The sequence below is a fragment of the Amblyomma mixtum genome, chromosome 1 (assembly GCF_055824585.1).
Source record: "Amblyomma mixtum isolate Tamu chromosome 1, ASM5582458v1, whole genome shotgun sequence".
NCBI lineage: Eukaryota > Metazoa > Arthropoda > Arachnida > Ixodida > Ixodidae > Amblyomma > Amblyomma mixtum.
The window spans coordinates 235,106,735-235,125,228 of NC_143012.1; positions in this window are offsets into that span (position 1 = coordinate 235,106,735).

The following is an 18,494-nucleotide window of genomic DNA, read 5'->3' on the forward strand; positions in this document are numbered from 1 at the left end:
CTTTACATGCAATGCGTATAATACGTTTTTGTAAGACAGTGAGTTTGTTAATATTTTCAGCTGTTGTTGTTGCCCACACCATACATCCGTAGCTGGCTATGGAAGAGAACAAAGAGTGATAAAGTAACATGTTGACTGACGTAGGAAAATTAAAGCAATGGCGGCGCATGATACCAACTGTTCTGGAAAGTTTCTGAACGAGGTAATTAATATGGTCATTCCACGACATATCAGCTGCAAAGTAAACGCCCACAGTTTTCACAGACTGCACAAATTCTATTCTGGTATTGTTTAGTTCAATTAGAGGAAGTTCAAAGTGTTCGTGACGTGGGTGGAACATGACGGCTGCAGTTTTACTAACGTTAATTCTTAAGTAATTATCAGCAGTCCAAGTATTTATTTCTTTTAAGGTTTTATTAGCTCGATTTGCGAGATCAGCCGTTGAAGTACCCGAAAAAAACAGACTAGTGTCATCTGCATAAATTATGTACTTAGCAGTGCTATCGATGCGAACAATATCATTAATATAAAGAACAAAAAGAAACGGACCCAAAATGCTCCCTTGCGGAACGCCAGAAGCTACCGCTTTCAACTGGGAGCATTCACCGGCAATACAAACAAACTGAGATCTATGTCGCAAGTATGAGGAAATCAGCATATGGGCTATGCCTCTAATACCGTAGTGGTCTAATTTTTTAAGCAGCACAGAGTGATTAACAAGGTCAAACGCCTTTGAAAAATCTAAAAATAAACCAAGTACCATGTTTTTGGCTTCAAAATGTTTTAGTATGAATTCTTTCTGAGCAAGGAGAGCTAACTCAGTCGATCTATTTTTACGAAACCCATATTGAGCGGTAGTGATAATGTTACATCTTTCAGTGAAAGAGGATAGCCGCTTAAGAATAACTTTTTCGAGGCCTTTGGAAAACACAGGTAAGATTGATATCGGGCGATAGTTTCCCATTTCATTTTTGTTTCCTTTTTATACACTACTGTGACCTTTGCCCTTTGCATAAGACGCGGAAAAACACCGGAAACTAAGGATAGGTTGAAGATATGGGCGAGGGAAGGTGCAAGAATGTCGATAGTAAATTTTATGGCTTGTATCTGAAAACCTGACGCATCTGTAGCTTTACTATTATTAAGCGCTAAAAATTCTGTTATTACTTCATTTATTGTAACCGGTGTTAGAAATATTGTTTCACCATTTCTGGCACTCATATAGGACAGATTTACGTCGCCGCTTGATGTGTCAGCAAAGGAAAGAAAGTAGTCATTAAAGGCATCTGCTAGATCAGAACCTTTTAATTCAATCCCTTCATGATTAATTTTTGTGGTCGGTTCGGAAGAATTACTGAAGATAGATTTTGAAACCTTCCAAACTTTTTCAGATTGTCCACCAGTTGAATTAAATCGGTTATAAATATATTGCTTTTTAGCGACGCGAAGTTGCTTTGTGACGAAGTTCCTAAATTTTTTGAATGTTTTCAGCGCTTCAGGACATCTACTTTGTAAAAACACTCTGTAAAGTTTATCGCGTTTTCTTATCAACTGCAACATGTCTTTGTCGACCCATGGTTTCTTACTTTTCTTTGACTGGGAGTATTTCTTAAGTGGAAAGGAAGCATTATAAATGTCAGTAACAATCTCTAAAAAATTTCCGTATACTTCATCAGGGTCGCTTTCCTCAAAAACATGTTCCCAGTTAACAATAGATAAGCGTTCCTTGAACTCGCATAACGTGTGATGATTTATAACTCGATAAAATGACATTTTGTCGGGTTGTCGTTGAGAAATCGGAGCAAGATTGACAGATATGAATATTGGCATGTGATCACTCAGAGCATAAGCAATGGTGCCTGATTTCAAGCTTTCTGTTTTGGAGTTTGTTATGAAAAGATCTAAAAGTGTTTCTGATTCTGTCGTAATCCGTGTAGGTGACATGATGACATTTTCACAGGAGTGGACGTTAAGCAAAGTATTGAACTCGATTGTTGTGTTATTGTTGGCCAGCATGTCAATGTTAAAATCGCCACCTAAAATTAACTGATATTGGTTCATGTTAACAAATTCTAGGAACGAATCAAGAAATAAAAAGAGCTCAGCAGAACTGCTACCCGGTGGACGATAGCAGACACAAAATATCCTTGTGCCAGACTTGACTGCTAGGACTTCGTAATGGGGCGTAATACAACAAAATTCAGGCACCATTTCTGATTCCATAATATTCGAAACTAACATTGAAACACCACCTCCCCTTCTTATGGATCGGTTCATATAGAAACACTTGTACGTCGGAATCACATAGACGTCACCTTCACAAGTAAACCACGTTTCAGAAAACATGACGACATTGAAACGAGTTTCCACTTCTCTGAAAAAACAGTCAAGTTCTTCTTGCTTATTTCGACCAGATCTGAGATTAACATGAATACAAGAGCAACAATGAGGATTATCAGGCTTAATGAAACTATTGAGGTCAGAAAGATTAACTAGATCAGTAGAAAGAGCCATTGGAAAAAGAGTGCCGCGTATTGCCGCACATTACTGGCTTTACAACTGGTTCAAATCTGCTTGACAATGAATGAGTAAATACTGTAGCCGTATTGAGCCAACAGCCTTGGTTGCAAAACACAACGTTCATGCTATAGTCACAACTTACGAAGTGCGTTCTGAGTGAATAAAGCTTGAAACTGGATTCTTGACAACTTTTTCTTTAACACGTAGCCTACGGTGGTGATGGAGGCCAACTTATGTCACAGGTCGCCCCTGCGCGATGGATCGTGAAAAAGAGAACCCAAATACAAGCGATGAGTAGTACTTGGAAAATCCGCGCACTTCAGAGCTCATTAATCCTCAAGGACTGGAAGGAATAATTTAAAAATACTATAAAATAACGCAGAAGAAAAGGGAATTTAAAAAAAAAGTATTTTCCAATACTACTGCAGAGAAAAAATGCCTCAAGTCTGAATATTTTGTTCAAGTAAGGAAACTTTTGGTTACAACATGAAACATTGCCTTGTTCTGCAGTATTCAGCGGAACACTTGGCTCCTAAGTTTGTCGGTCGGTGACATTTCCGAGAGTGCGAGGCATGCATAGTTCGGCTAGTCGTCTCATTGTACGTTTACAAGATAGCGTGGAAAACAGGGCTAAACAATTAGAAGACAAAACCTCGCTACCGCTGCCGTCAGAAAACTCAACACACCCCTTCCTTTACCATGTGAATCCGATGGCACATTACGACGCGCCTACCAACCAATGCCACAGACCATGCAAAGGATCAGCCGATCTCGTTCCCCTTTTAAATGCCGCTATTGCCCATACTGTGATGAAGAAGACAAAGCTGGCAGTGGTTATGGTGCTCGGCTGCTGACCCGAAAGACACGGGTTCGATCCCGGCCGCGGCGGTTGAATTTCTTTGGAGGAGAAATTCGAGAGGCCCGTGTACTGTGCGATGTCAGGGCACGTTAAAGAACCCCAGGTGGTAGAAATTTCCGGAGCTCTTCACTACTACGTCTTTCATAGCCTGAGCCACTTTGGGACGTTAAACCCCATAAACCGAACCGAACCGAAAGCTGGCAGCGGCGCGGGACGGAGCGCTCGCGCTAGGCCAGCGGCCATTAAATCATCTCTTGTTCATCGTTCATAGCGCCTCATTCTTCGGCTGGCCTACTCGTAACAATACAACCATGTCTCAACTTTTAACTCCTCTAGGTTTGCCCGTACGTCCAGAAATGTTAAAATTGTGCAAAAGACGAGGACATAGGCAACGAGGAATACACAAAACACCAACTAGCCCGCAAGAACGTCTCGTACGTCCAGAAATAGAGACTCAGCATAGCGCGATCCGTGATCCTCTGCCGTTAAGGCCGATTCACACGACGGTCCGTTCGCCCGCGCACTACGTGTTCATGCGTCAGCACATTGAGAGGCGCGCTGTCTGCCCGCGGTCTGGTCAGCGCACCTCTCAATGTGCTGACGCATGAACACGTGATGCGCGGACGAACGCACGGTCGTGTGAATCGGCCTTCATCAGCTTCTGCGGGGACCCAGCCGCGCGTGCGCAGTGGCAGATGTGCGCTCTCGGGGCCGTCTGCCCATGCGCAGCTCCAGGAACCGGTCAGAAAATCCCTAGGTCAGATTACAAAAAAACTGATCTAGGGATTTCAGTTCGAGGTGGAGGAGGGTCGGACTACGCTATCTCTCTCTAAGCACTGTCCCGAAAGATGGTCTTGGCAAAACTGTCCACAAATCGATATGTTCATTGCAGTGACCTCCAACCGAGCGCCGCTTGCAACAGGAGCGGCTGTATGGCTGTATGAAAAAGTAACCGTTAAGAGTGTTGAATGAGATCGAGGATGTGGAAGAGAGCAAGTTTTTATGAAGTGAGAGTGAGGGGGGAGCAGCAACGTCTGTAAAATAAAGATGAGATGAAGGTGAGGGAAGGAGAATTAAAGTTAAAAAATGAAGGAGGGAAAGCAGAAATGGCGGAATTTGTCCACCTCTGCCGCCCATAGAGCAGCAATAAAACAGAAGCTGCAGGAAAAATTGTTGCGAGAACACCGGAGAGAATCGCCACGCACACAAGGTAGAGTCTGACGTGTGCGTTGCGCGGCAGTCACTTGATACCGAGCGCGCCACGGCTCGTCTAAACACCTGCAGCACGTGAGAAGCGCCGGAGCCGGCCACGATCAGCGCGTGGGAACATGAACGCCTGAACTAAGAATACACGGCGGATTAGGATTTCGAGCAGCGGAGCCTTCGTGTTGTGAAGCCGATTACGACAGCCGATTACGGGACAACCATCAACGGCGGTGATGGCATTTAATTGCAAATGTTTTTATCCTCGGCTAAAACAAAAATTTATCCGATAAATCGCCGAGCGTAATTGCAATCATATTTCTTACGTAAGAAGCCGCATGGGCGGTTGAATTTCTATGGAGGCGAAATTCTAGAGGCCCGTGTACTGTGCGATGTCAGTGCACGTTAAAGAACCCCAGGTGGCCGAAATTTCCGGAGCCCTTCACTACGGCGTCTCTCATAGCCTGAGTCGCTTTAAGACGTTAAACACCATAAACCAACCAACTAAACCAGCATTTTGCATTTTTACTTCGAACTCCTCAGTATGAAATTTAAGGCCAAATACTCCCAAATCGCAATTTTATGCAACTTCAGAGTTCTTTTTCATTAGTTCATTCTCTTCTGTTCAAGTCCAAACATTTTTACCCAGTAGTATGTATGTCACTTTTTATGTTGCTCACGAATACCGCGTACGCTTTGTGAAAAAATTATAAAATGGTACTTTTTGGGTTGAAATAAGAAATAAAAACTATCTATAACACTTCGTGCTGGAAGTATATTCTTGGCTGGCCTAAGGTACAATGCTTCTACATTGTTGTGGAAAAATTTAGAGCGTAGTCAACGAAGAACTTTTTTTATTTTAATGAGCTTTGTATAAGCGCGCTCTTAAAAGACGAGAACAGAGCAGAAAAGAATTAGAAACATCTAGATAAGTGCATTCCTTTTCAGTCTGTCTTCGCTATTAAGCCCACACTCTTATTAAAGATCATCTTAATTCTTAACAAGACCTACTTTTGCACTCGTCTGGAAAATTCGAAAGGGTGTCACGTGCTAGGAATTTTTTTTTCCTTAAAAGTATTGAGGTAATTTACTTCCGACAGTTATAAATTCAAGAGTTATAAATTTTTCTATAGAAATCGGGGATGATCGAGTGCCAAGACCAAGACCCTTTTCCCAAGCAGTCCAGCCTAGAAAAGCCGAGCCCCAGGAAGGGGGAAAGCTTCTACCCATTGTATTACCAGTGGGTACCCGGCAGCACTGGGGTCGAACCCAGCACCTCCCGAATGCGAGGCGGATGCTCAAAGACCATTGCTTCGGTTACTGAGCCAAAAGGCCCTGGTTCAATCCCTGCCGCGGCTGGCGCGTATCGACAGAGGCGAAGCGCAAAATGCGCCCGTGTGCAAAAGGTAATGCGCGTCCAAATTGAACAGACTGAACTGCTGGGAGACGCTCTGCCTTGTGACATTTTTGAAAAGAAATTGAACTTGTTAGTATCGCACGCTTTCGCGAAAATCAAGACCCAGCAAACAAGCATGCATCGAACTCGAGGAACACCACAGTCACACGCTATACTAACATAAGCTCAATAATATGTCTACGAAACACATGGTCCTGTACACCATATATACTCCATTCACGAGACCCTCCTGTTGAAGCCAGTGGTACGTGCCCGCGGAGCGAAGTTGCTTCGTTTTTTCACGCCAATGTGATCGTAGAAATGCTTTTTGGTTTATGGGGGTTTAACGTCCCAAAGCGACTGAGACTACGAGGGACGCCGTAGTGAAGGGCGCCGGAAATTTCGACCACCTGGGGTTCCTTAACGTGCACTGACATCGCACAGTACACGGGCCTCTAGAATCTCGCCTCCATCGAAATTCCACCGCCGCGGCCTGGTTCGAGCCAGCGTCTTTCGGGTCAGCAGCCGAGTGCCATAACCACTGAGCCACCGCGGCAAAAGAAAATCCCTCAGCAGATTAGGCTGCTAAGATCTTTTTTAACAATCTAAAGTACGCTGCCCTGTTTGTAGAGAGAATACGTAGATCCTAATCAAGGAAATCACATAGTTAAGAGTCAAATTGGAACCTAACATTTTTTTAATGCAGGAATGCAATATAACGTCTACATTTTCACTTCTCTTCGTACAGATTTTTTTTATTCGTCCGTCCACACCGCGATAAAACTCGACAAAATGAAATACGCACAATAAAAACAACGAGGTGATCGAAATTACTCCGGAGTTCTCCTCTACGGCACCTCTTTCTTCTTTCACTCCTGTCTACATCATTTCCCTCACGACGCAGTTGAGGTGTCCACCAAGAAGTGAGAAAGTTAGTGCGCCCATGTACGGTGCGATGTCAGTGCACGTTAAAGAACCCCAGGTGGTCGAAATTTCCGGAGCCCTTCACTACGGCGTCTCTCATAGCCTGAGTCGATTTGGGACGTTAAACCCCCATAAACCAAACCAACTATTAATTTCCTAAAAACCAATTTTTTGCGGCGTGGTTTAGGTGTCCCCAGACAAGTGGTGGTGGTGGTATGACAGTTTTATTATCGAGCCTTTATGTTGGGCATTTATAAGATCCGGGACCAAGGTTACGAGGACGCTTTGCAGGTTCAGGCCCTTGTATACGAGCCGAATGGGCCACGGGGGGTTATTGAAGGATAGGCACTGAAAGGCTGTGTGGCACTGTGTAAGGCAGTGTTCTGTATCTGCGTATGTATGTGTGAACAGTTGGAGCACTGAGGTGTGGAAGTGTACCAGTATAAATAAAGTCTGGTTGGCGTATGAAGGAAATTCAATCGTATTCGGCGAACGGTGCAAGCTCCACGGATCGATAAGATCGCGTGTGGCGGAGTTAAATGGGCTAAGCACAATTTTGGTGCGATTAGCGGACAGAGTTTGTAAGCCCTGACTGCGTACGCCGTCGGTGGGTTCGTCCATGGAATCGCGAGCAAGATAGTGAGGCAGCTCGTCGCCGGAAATGCCCACGCGACCAGGGATCCACCGAAGGGTTACCGGCCGTGATCTCAGGGATGTGAGTGCGGCATCTAAGGTCGACTGAGTAGGGGAAGAGAGGGCACTGCAGTGGAAAGCACTTAGATCTGCCAGCGAGTCTATATAAACTATGTATGCGGGAAGTGATACAGTTGCTGCGCCTCTCATTTCCTCAAAACTAATTAGTGCGGAAGCATTACGTTCACGCCAGAGCAAATTCCGCCGTCCGATATCACGAAATTCGTTGATTGGCTGATAGAGGGCACGTGAACTTGTGATGGCACCACATCTGCCCTGATGGGTCACCCTGATTGGTCAAGAAATAGGTCACGTCACCTTGTGACGTCATCACAAAACGCCCACCGTGGCAGGTGGCAACCTGGCCACCGGATTGTGAGCAAACTGCCCACCGCGGTGGAGGCAATTAAATTATTGATTGGTCGAGAGAGGTCACGTGACCTTGTGACGTCATCATAACCTACCCGCCGGTTTGTAACCAACCTAGTTTCTAGACAAACACCTAGATAGCATTAAAGTTCACGCCACGAGGAACCCGGAGCCGCCCGGTGTCACGAAATTGGCTGATTTGTCGAGGGGGTATGACGTCCAAGATCAACGTGGTCCCAAAGGAACTAATAAGAGTCCGCTACCCAGAGAAGGCACATTCAAAAACGGATCGAAATCAATTAAATGATACGTAGTGTATATGAGCAGACAAATGTGAAACCTAACGCTGTCGGATTACATTCTTGAGGCGACTTAAGTATCCCCACAGTTCTTTTTCATTTCATGTAGTAGTTAGCTTGCAGTTAATGCGTCACGATTAACAACAGTGCAAAAACTGCGCTAACTGTGTGCGCAGGGAAGCACAAGGAGGAAAGCCAAGGTTTTTGCTCGTTGTATCACGTAACTTGAGCCGAGGATTTTAGAAAACGCCGTAAACTGAAGCTGCGTTAAACCAACGACGTATTGTTTGCTGTCATGCGACGCTCCTCAGAGTATTTTTTTTTTTTATATTCCGCTTAATTATGCAACATTTTTAGTATTCGTTTGAGTGCCAAATGTGTTTCAAGTTGCAGAAGGGGCTCATAAACAGCCGGTCCATCTCTTTCTTTATTTATTTAGCAACATAAGAGTCATGGACAAAAGTTTGCGGGATGTGAATTCGCGAGGGAAAAAAAATGTGTTTCCTCGCCAGTCACATTTTTTTATTTATTTATTTGAAATACTGCGGACCATGCATGGTCCTAGCAGGAGGGGCACATTCAAACATTTTTCAATACAAAAAACGACAAGCATATGCATAGAGAAATAAAGAAATAAGTCAGACAATCAATCAGAATTTAATATATAGACAGACATCGCAACACAAAACAAACAAAACTCATGAAATAAAGAGATGACGTTCCAACTCTGCTACAAAATTGCTGGACAGAAAAATATGAGAAGGTAATGCATTCCATTCGGATACAGTTCTAGGGAAGAAGCTATTTTTAAATGTGTTTGTGCGGGCGAAAATTGGTGCCATTGAGTGTTCCTGCGTATGTCTGGTTCTTCTCGTACAATGAGCTTTGACGCAATTAGGCAACTTCATTTTTATTTTTCCTTGCAGGCAGTGATGAAGCAAGATGAGGCGACTAACCGTCCTTCGGGATTCTAGGGTGTGAATGTTGTGTTGCTTCATAAGCGTAGATGGGGAATCGTGTCTTCTGTATTTTCCAAATATAAATCGCACAGCTTTTCTTTGCACACGCTCGAGTTGTATGATATCGTTTTTATTATGGGGGTCCCATACAACCGCCGCGTACTCAAGTTTAGCTCTTACGCAGTTGTTATAGGCAAGACACTTAGTACTGGCAGGAGCATTCCTAAGTTTTCGCACATAGATGGAGCTCGCATGTCTCCTCATGCTCCTATGCATTTCATTGATTTCAGTGACCGCACCGCAATAAGTTTTTTTCGGCAAATCTGCATCCCGAAAAGTTTTGTCTCTGGCAGTACCTCCTGTGTATCCTTTTCACGACCTTTAAACAAAGCGTGCGAAATATGGCACAAACCACGTGACTGCGCTCATGTGCTACCACATTGCAGCGCTCTCTACTGTGTTTTGAATTATGTTTAGAAGAAACGAAACATGCGTACTGACCATGCCGAAGTGAGCGGTCGCCGCTCAGTTCAGCGGGCTGCACCCTGATACAAAAAAAACAAAAACAACGGAGGTTATTGGAATTACGAGGCTTCACTGCTTTCCTTTCTTTTTTTTTTATGCGTAGCATATTGCAATCACTCAGTTCAGCCCTTGGGCGCGGCCGGGCAGCCACCAAACCGCGTGAAAAAAAAAAAGACGCCTGAGCATGGTAGCGGTTGCCACCGCCCCGTTTCAAAGGGGGCGCTCCTATCCATCCATCTATCCATCCATACGTCACGAAGAAAAAGCTGCTGACATGGAGGAAGGAAAAAAAAATTTTCCTGCCTCCAAGGCTGCTGAGAAAATCGAGTGCCGCCAAGCAATACCTCGCGCAAAAAGACCGCGCAATATGCAACGCATTCTTGGCTTAACCAAGCTAAGCCTGGGCATCTTTTTTTTTTGTTTTGTTTTGCCTATCTGATGGCTCAATGAAAGCTCTGTTTTAATAGATTTCGATGTTCTGGCTATTACTCATCGCACATCCCGGCGCGCGCTTTCCGTGTAACAGAATAATGTGTTGGCGTACTTTTGAAATCCGCCGCCATGGCGCAGTGGTTAAGGCGCTCGTCTTCCGAGCCAGAGTACCCGGGTTCGAACCCGGCCGCGGCAGCCGCGTTTCGATGGAGGCGGACCGCAAAAGGCGCCCGTGTGCTGTGGCGTTAGATATTCCCAGGTGGCCGAAATTATTCTGGAGGCCTCCACTACGGCACCTCTTTCCAAGGGCGTCCGCAGAATTTTTTGCAGGGGGGGGCCCCATTGGTTGTTGGCGCCGGAGGGGGGGGGGGGGGGGTATATTCGTAGCAAAAAGGCACTATTTGCGGAGTGAATTTATTTATTTACATATAAATAAAAAATAAGTAAAATACACACATGGAAGAAAAATTACAAACAGCAAATTAAAGCGCGGCTAGGAGAGATACATTGGAGTTTATCAACGAAGAAACAATTAAAATTAATAAAAAATGCAAAAAGATACTATCACTTCGTGGAGAAGAGTGCTCAGTCTTGCTGCATACGGGTTCTCGACTCACCCGGATTGATGACCAGCACACAGCACAATATATTCACAAACACGCAACTACAGTCACTCAGTCAGTCTTCCTTGAACAGCAACTCTAGGCGCTTCGGATTTTTCTGGGCGAATTGCGTGTGGACACGGGGGATATTCATTTTTGTGCTTCATTACACGCTCTCGGTGCACACTCATCATACACATTGATTGGAAAAACGGTTGAACGCGTACGTTGAAAACAAAAGATGACTATATATACAACGAAAACTTATTTAGAAGATAAATGCACGCTCGCAGCTTCATACACCTCGCTCCATCTCGCCCGCGCATGCGCACAGTCGAGCAACCGCACACACTGCTCGCCGCTCGTCGTTTTCTCGTCCGCTGTCTTGGTTGTTCTCAGCTTCGTTGACAACCGGCCACTAAAAACAGCGAAGCACAAACACAGAGGCGCGCGCACGTGTGGCTTTGGGGGTGAAAGGAACGCCGCGCGACTTCCGAGGGGAAGGGACACTCGCCACTCCGGTCGGAAAATTTGTTTTTATGTTTTTATGGGGTTCAGAGCCCCAAAACGACTCAGGCTATGAGGGACGGAGTAGTACAGAGTTCCGGATAATGTCGACCACCTGGGTCTCTTTACCATTGAAACGCACAGTACATGGGCGCTGTTGTGATTTGAGGCCCAGCCAGAGGTGACAGGCGAGCCAGGCAGGCGCCATCGGGCTGCGTTGACCAAAGGAGCTCGTTTTCAAAGAAGACGCAAGGAACGCTGGTGTGGGGGCGCCTCTGGAGACTGCGTCGCCGTGAACAAAACCAGCTAATCCCCTTTGCCGAAGATTCTGAAAGCGGCGCTTCTACCGCACTGAGCTCTCCCGTGGATCGGAGGAGACAGCGAGCGGCGGCGGCGCCAACTCATCGCCCGCTCGCCCCTGAGCAGCCCGACAAAGCGGGGGTGGACACGGCTCATTTGTCCTTCCCTCCTGAAGAATTCATCGGTGGCGAACGTATCCTGATTATAGCGAGCGACGAAGGCGAAAACAAGATGCCCTGTGCACTGTCTGCCTCCATGTCGCTATCTCTCTAGAGATCAAAGAAACAGACACCCATCTCAAGACGGCTCGAAACACATGCTCGCCGGTGCCGCTGTATGTCTGCAACAGGTCGCCCTTCAGCAGAGCTAACGATGGCGTGGTTTGAAAACGGCGGAACGACGCGCGCCCGGACGCGGCATTTCGCAGATGTGACCCAAAGCGTGGAAGCGGGGCTGCTTTTACCCTTTTGGCTGAGCGCACCACCGCCCCTGGCGTGCGGCCATCGCTCACGGTTCGAGTGAGTGATTTTCCAGGGGGGTGCAGCCGCCCCCCCTTGCCCCCCCCTCCGGACGCCCATGCCTCTTTCCTTCTTCTTTCACTCCCACCTCCCTTCCTTCCCTTACGGCGCGATTCAGGTGTCCACCGAGATATGCGAGACAGATATTGTGTCATTTCCTTTCCCCAAAAAAGCCAATTGATCAATTAAAACGAAGAGGCGCCCGTGTGCTTTGCGATGTCAGTGCGTGTTAAAGATCCCCAGGTGGCTGAGATTATGCAGTGGGGTCGTGCGGGGACCCTGGGGCGTGCCCCGAATTCCTCTTGAAATAAAGTTTTTTTTTCTCTCTCTCCCTCCCAGAGACTTCCACTACGGCATCTCTTCCTTTTTCTTCCACTCCCTCCTTTATTCCTGCCCTTGCGGCGTGGTTCGGGTGTCCATCGAGATATACGAGACCGTTACTGCGTCACTTTCTTTACTCAAAACTGGACGGGGAGTAGGGGGCTTCCTTATCTGGCGGAAAATAAAGTCATCATCATCATCAAAACCATTTTTTTCTGACTGTGGCGTCGGCCGCTCTCAAGACGCTTAGCGCGCCCGCTTCGTTCGGTCAAAACATGCTTGGCAGCGCTACAATACGGCCGAATTTCGATGCAGGCGAAATTTAGACGCCCGTGTACTGGCGATGTCAATGCACGTTAAAGAACCCCAGGTGGTCGAAATTTCCGGAGCCTTTCATTATGGCATCTCTCATAGCCTGAGTCGCTTTGGGACGTTAAACCCCAATAAACAAAACCAAACAATGCGGTAACATAAGAGCGTAATCACGGGGTCCCTCATATTTCTCAGGCTTTCTTTATTGCTACAGAAAACTGCATCGGTTGTTTCTACAGCGAAAGCTGTAGAGGGTACAGTACGGGTAATGCGTTACGCGTAACACGATAAGTGGACACCACCGCCACGTACCTCACAGCACGATTGAGGTTCTGACACAGGGAGCGGTTATGTGCCTTTCCTTTCTTAAAAACCAACGGCGGATTTAGTATGCGAGTAAGACAACACTGGGAACCACACAATTTGCTTCGTGCAGCGGGCACTACAGTCCGTGAAGTGTGACGGGAACACGATCGAACCAAACACCGCAAGCAGGAGGAGGCAGAGTATGCACGTGAGCGTATAGACGCAAACACGTCTGTGAGACGGCCATCCGGCCAGTCGACTGTGAAACGTCAAAATGGGCCTGCCGCAGCTGAATCCAATCAGATCGAACACTCATACATAGCCACAGTACAGCCAACCAGCATGAACAAAGCCCCTCACCAAATACAAAACAACCGATTCAGTAGCGCACCTCTGTAGAAATTAAGCTAACGCCACAGATTGTAGCATGTCTACAACAGTATGTAGAACACGCAGTACAGAAACATGCTCTACTGGCCTTGATGAACGTAAATCTGGACACAAGCCGTGCCGTCAAAGACCTTGAGGCAAGGATGATGCAACACTTGAACAACTTGTCACATGACATACACAGTCTTCAAAAACAGAAAAAAGGTCGTCATACAGACTCAGAGCCTCCAAAAATTGGTCTTCACACCGACTCCTTTGGCAACAAAGTTAGCTTCACAAGCACTTTGGCTCAACATAAACATGGCAGGACATCCTCGCACAAAAACAACAGAGCACCTAGAGATTTGGTAATCGAACTTCAGGGGACACCAGCGTAAGCAGGGCCTCCTCAAGCTGCCAATGCGCCGATCAAACCGTGATCTACCTGCAGGAGATAGGAGCCGCCAAGTCCCCTACCCTACCGGGCTACTACTCAATAAGCCAACCCCTCAAGCCTACAGTAGCCATTCTTGTAGCCAAAGACATAACAACCATTGAACATACTCTCCCGTACACAGACACTGATCACCTAATCACCGAGATAGTTCCGAACAAGCGAGGGCGGAAGAGTACCTTCATATCACAAGCATATACAAGCAGTCCAAACCAATCAGGCTGTCATTTACGAACATCATCACAGAAGCTCAGAGGTTGGGGCAGCTAAATCAGCTCATCATAGTGAGCAACTTCAGTTCACCCCACATGGAATGGGGATACAGATCAAACACACAAAGGGGACTCCATATTCAACACAATTACTATGCTGAACCTGGAGCTCCTCACCAACCCACTGTACCCAACCAGGGAAGAGTAACAGTGTCATGAGAGACACATGCCCCGACCTATGATTAAAAACATCAAGGAGGCGATGCGGTCCAACCTATAGGCAAAACGCTAGGCAGCGAGCACCACATATAATCAGCACCTCCGTATCAACCACTAAGATCCGTCGAAACCTTGGCATCGCCAGGCTTACGGATTGGACCCTATTTCGAAACTTGCCCTTAGAAACAAGCCAACCAATAACATCCATAACAGATTGGAGTGAAAACGTTCGTAAAGCCCAAGAGGAGGCCACGAAAACCATACAACGCACTCCTGACACACCCGAAGTAGACAAGTATCTCATACAACTCTGGCGACAATGACGTGGTATGGTGCGCAGATGGAAGAAACAAAAGCTCAACAGACAGCTGCGCCTTCGAATAGCAGCCATTACAGAAGAAGCACAATATGCATCACAGCTAGCTCGAATTCTGCGATTTCCTCAAAGGGATAATAGGCACTTCCAAAATGTGGACCGTCCTAAGGAACCTAATTGACCCCGCTGAATCCAAATCAAACCAAACCAAACCAAACTTTATTTTATTTTACAAATGTGCATACAGTCTTTAGGATCGAAATCGGAAATCGGAAGCGAAAAGAACACTGAAACACATCGCCCACACCTACCCTGGTGATGATGAAGCATTACTCAAATACAAATACATTGCGGCAAATGGCACAACCATTCCACCCTGCACACTACCTTATACCAGACGGACTAACCCGGAACTGGATGCCCCCATCACTGAAACCGAAGTGTACGCAGCAGCACGTGCATGTACCAAGAACACCGCAGCCGGCGCTGATAAAATCAACGCCATGATTTGAAACCTAATTATCGAGCAAATCAAGCAGCTCACCGAATTCATTAACGGCTCCTTAGGCTGGAAAACACGATGCCACAGAAGTGGAAACATGCCGAGATCATTGTCATACCCAAACCAGGGAAACAACTGACGATTGAAGCACTATGTCCCATCTCCTCTACATGATGTCTGGGGAAGCTCTACGAATGGGTAATCCAGACAAGATTACAGGGCTACATCGAGGACAACAACCTCTTCCACCCACCTATGATTTGCTTCAGAGTGGGCTTGTCCACACAAGACGCCTTCCTTCTCCTTAAGGAAGAAGTCTTAACAGCATTCCAAGAGGCAAGGAGCACTTAATCATGGCACTCGACCTCAAAGGAGCCTTCGATAACGTATCGCACCAAGCAATACTAGAAGAGCTCTCCACCATCAACTGCGGCAAACGAACTTACGAATATGTCCAAACTTTCTTATCCAACCGCACAGCCGCCATAGGAATGGGGTAGACAAGAATGGATCCACATGCCTTGCCGAACAGAGGCACGCCTCAAGGCTCGATCATCTCACCCCTCCTATTTAACATCACCATGACAAGGGTCGCCAGGGCATTACAGTCTATCCAAAACATTGGATTCACCCTGTACACCGACAACATCACGGTCTGGACAAGAACATGCCCCCTAGCAGAAGAACAATCCCTCCAACAAGCCACCACCTGCGTAGAAGATATTGTCACAGGTCGTTCAGACGACGCGGGTCGTGGGGACGCTAGAGACCACAGGAGAGCAGGCGCCAGGGACAGTCCAAGCGGTCGCAGCCGGGCTCACGAGCGATTTCCCACCGAGCCTCTTCCTCTTTGCCGGCGATCGGCTCCCCGCTGGTTGAAGATGACGTTAAGTGGAAAATAACACACATGACAATATCGCCAGGCAATGCAGCTTACAGTGCTCTCCAGAGAAATCCGAAGTGATCCGCATCAAAGGCTGCAACTATCACACCCACGAACCAATCCAAATTCTACTCTAAGGGGCGGAAATTAGAGAAGTCCCAGTGCCATTTCCTTTCCTCAAAAACCAATTTACCAATTTTACCCAGTCATCAGAATCCTCGGAATCTGGCTTCAGTACAACCGAAGAGCGTCACACGCCATCAAACTTCTGAACACATCAACCACCCAAGTATCGAGAATGATACACTGTGTAGCAAGAACACTGAAGGAAATGCGGGAAGAGGACACAATGCAACTTGTACAAGCACAGATCATCAGCAGATCTGCATATGGCCTCCCCTACTTACCGCTCCTCAAAGCAGAAGATAATAGAATCAACATGATCCATTTATCAATCAAGAATGCGCTCGGCCTCCACCGTACACCACCAATGACAAGCTCGACGCACTGGGCGTCCACAACACCTTTGAAAGAAATTCAGGAGGCTGTTCTCCTATCCCAAAGGGAACGCCTGTTCACAACAGAAACGGGCAGACAAATCCTACGAGTAGTCAGATAACCGGCCGACTTACACATAGTCCAGACTACAACCAACATTCCCTTGGCAAATAGAGCTCACATACACGTAGCTCCAATATCCAAGAACATGTCCATCCACTCTCATGAAGTCCGAAGAAGAGCCAGAGTAAATTACAGAAGCCGAATGACAGAGAGGAGCGGTAGGGCAGTCTACATAGACGGAGCCCTATATCCTTCTCTACATGGGAACACATTGGTAGCTACTGTAGTAGGACCCAACTACCAAGAATTCGTCAGCCTTTCCATACACAACTGCACCATATTAGAGGCAGAAGTGGCTGCGATAGCCCGGGCCATACAGCTTGGGAATGCTACAGGCCGATCCTACCACATCGGGACTGACTCGCAGGCAGCTTGTTAGCTCCTCCTTGCAGGCAGAATACATAAAAGATTGCCCCGCAAGTCACGAGCAGCCCAGAGTCAAATACATCCATAACATCAGATAACTTGGACCCCTGCACATTCAGGCTTAGAGGGGAATGAGGTAGCAGCTGGCCTAGCTCGAGGTTACACAAACTGAGCGTGCCTTAATCCGATCTCCTTCAACAATTCGCTAATTCAACCACACAGTCTACAACCAATGTTCACAGTCTACAACACTAGACTCTACCACCAACGCCACATGCGCCAATTCCTACCACCACCTCACAAACAACTGACGGCGCAGGAAGCTAGGGACTGGAGGCAACTCCAGACCAACACCTTCCCCAGTCTACACAAATATGACATCATATTCCCAGAACGATACCGCCCCACCTGTCCATGGTGCACCGGTCAGCCCACAGCCTACCATGTGACATGGTGGTGCATCGGGCACAATCCACCTCACCTTAAAACATATAGAACAAAGGAACAGTGGGAGGCCTCACTGTCCGGCTCCGACCTGCAAGACCAACGCCAACTGGTTCTTCAGGCCCGGGCGGCAGTAACGGCCACAGGGGTTCTGAACTGACTCCAACGGCCTCTCAAGAACCTTGAACCTTTATTACTGTGCATAATAAATGTTTACTACTACTACTACTACTACATCACGAAAGGGAGAAAGACTTCATCGTAGTGGGAGTCTTCAATTTGTGCATGCTGACATCGCACTAAACATGGGCGTTTTGAATTTCGCCTCCACCGTGCGGCCATCAAGGCCAGTATCCGCTCCCGCGTCATCATCATTAAAATTTTGAGAAAGGCAATAACTCATATTTTCGTTAGACACCTCAACCGTGCCACGAGGGAACGGAGTGAAGGAAGTGAGAAAAAAGCGTTGCGGCCGGAGCGCTCTGGATCATAATTTCAACCACCTGAGGACATTTAACATGTACCACCATCGCACAAGGACATTTTTGGATGTGGCCTAGCTTTGAAATAAGCCGGCCACGAGCTCTTCCTTAGCAGCCTAACACAGCCTAACAGCAGCCGGAGAGCTGATTTTGGCTTTCCAACGGCAGCAGAATGTATACATGTACTGTTATATGCGCCAGACAGTGCCAATCGAGGTGGTGCACACTCGCGACAAGCCTAGGACCGGCAACTTCGGGACTGCATTGCTGCAGAGTACTGGCGTCAAAGACGCGCCACTATGTGATCGTCGCCGCATCATCTGCGAAAGGTAGCTTATGCTCAACCGCATTAGAACTTTTTTTACGAAATCTGATGCGTCCCAGGTGGCCAAAAGTTTTGCTTCCGAAGAAATGTATCGGCTTTGGAGTTTGCCGACATATCAGTACCAATTTCTTCACTCAATCGACCCACATCTTAGATCAAGACTGTCACCCAGAATTCCTCGACATCTGGAAACACTTTATCATCGACTTCGTCTTAATGCTGCATATACAAACGGCTTACGATACCGTTTTAGACA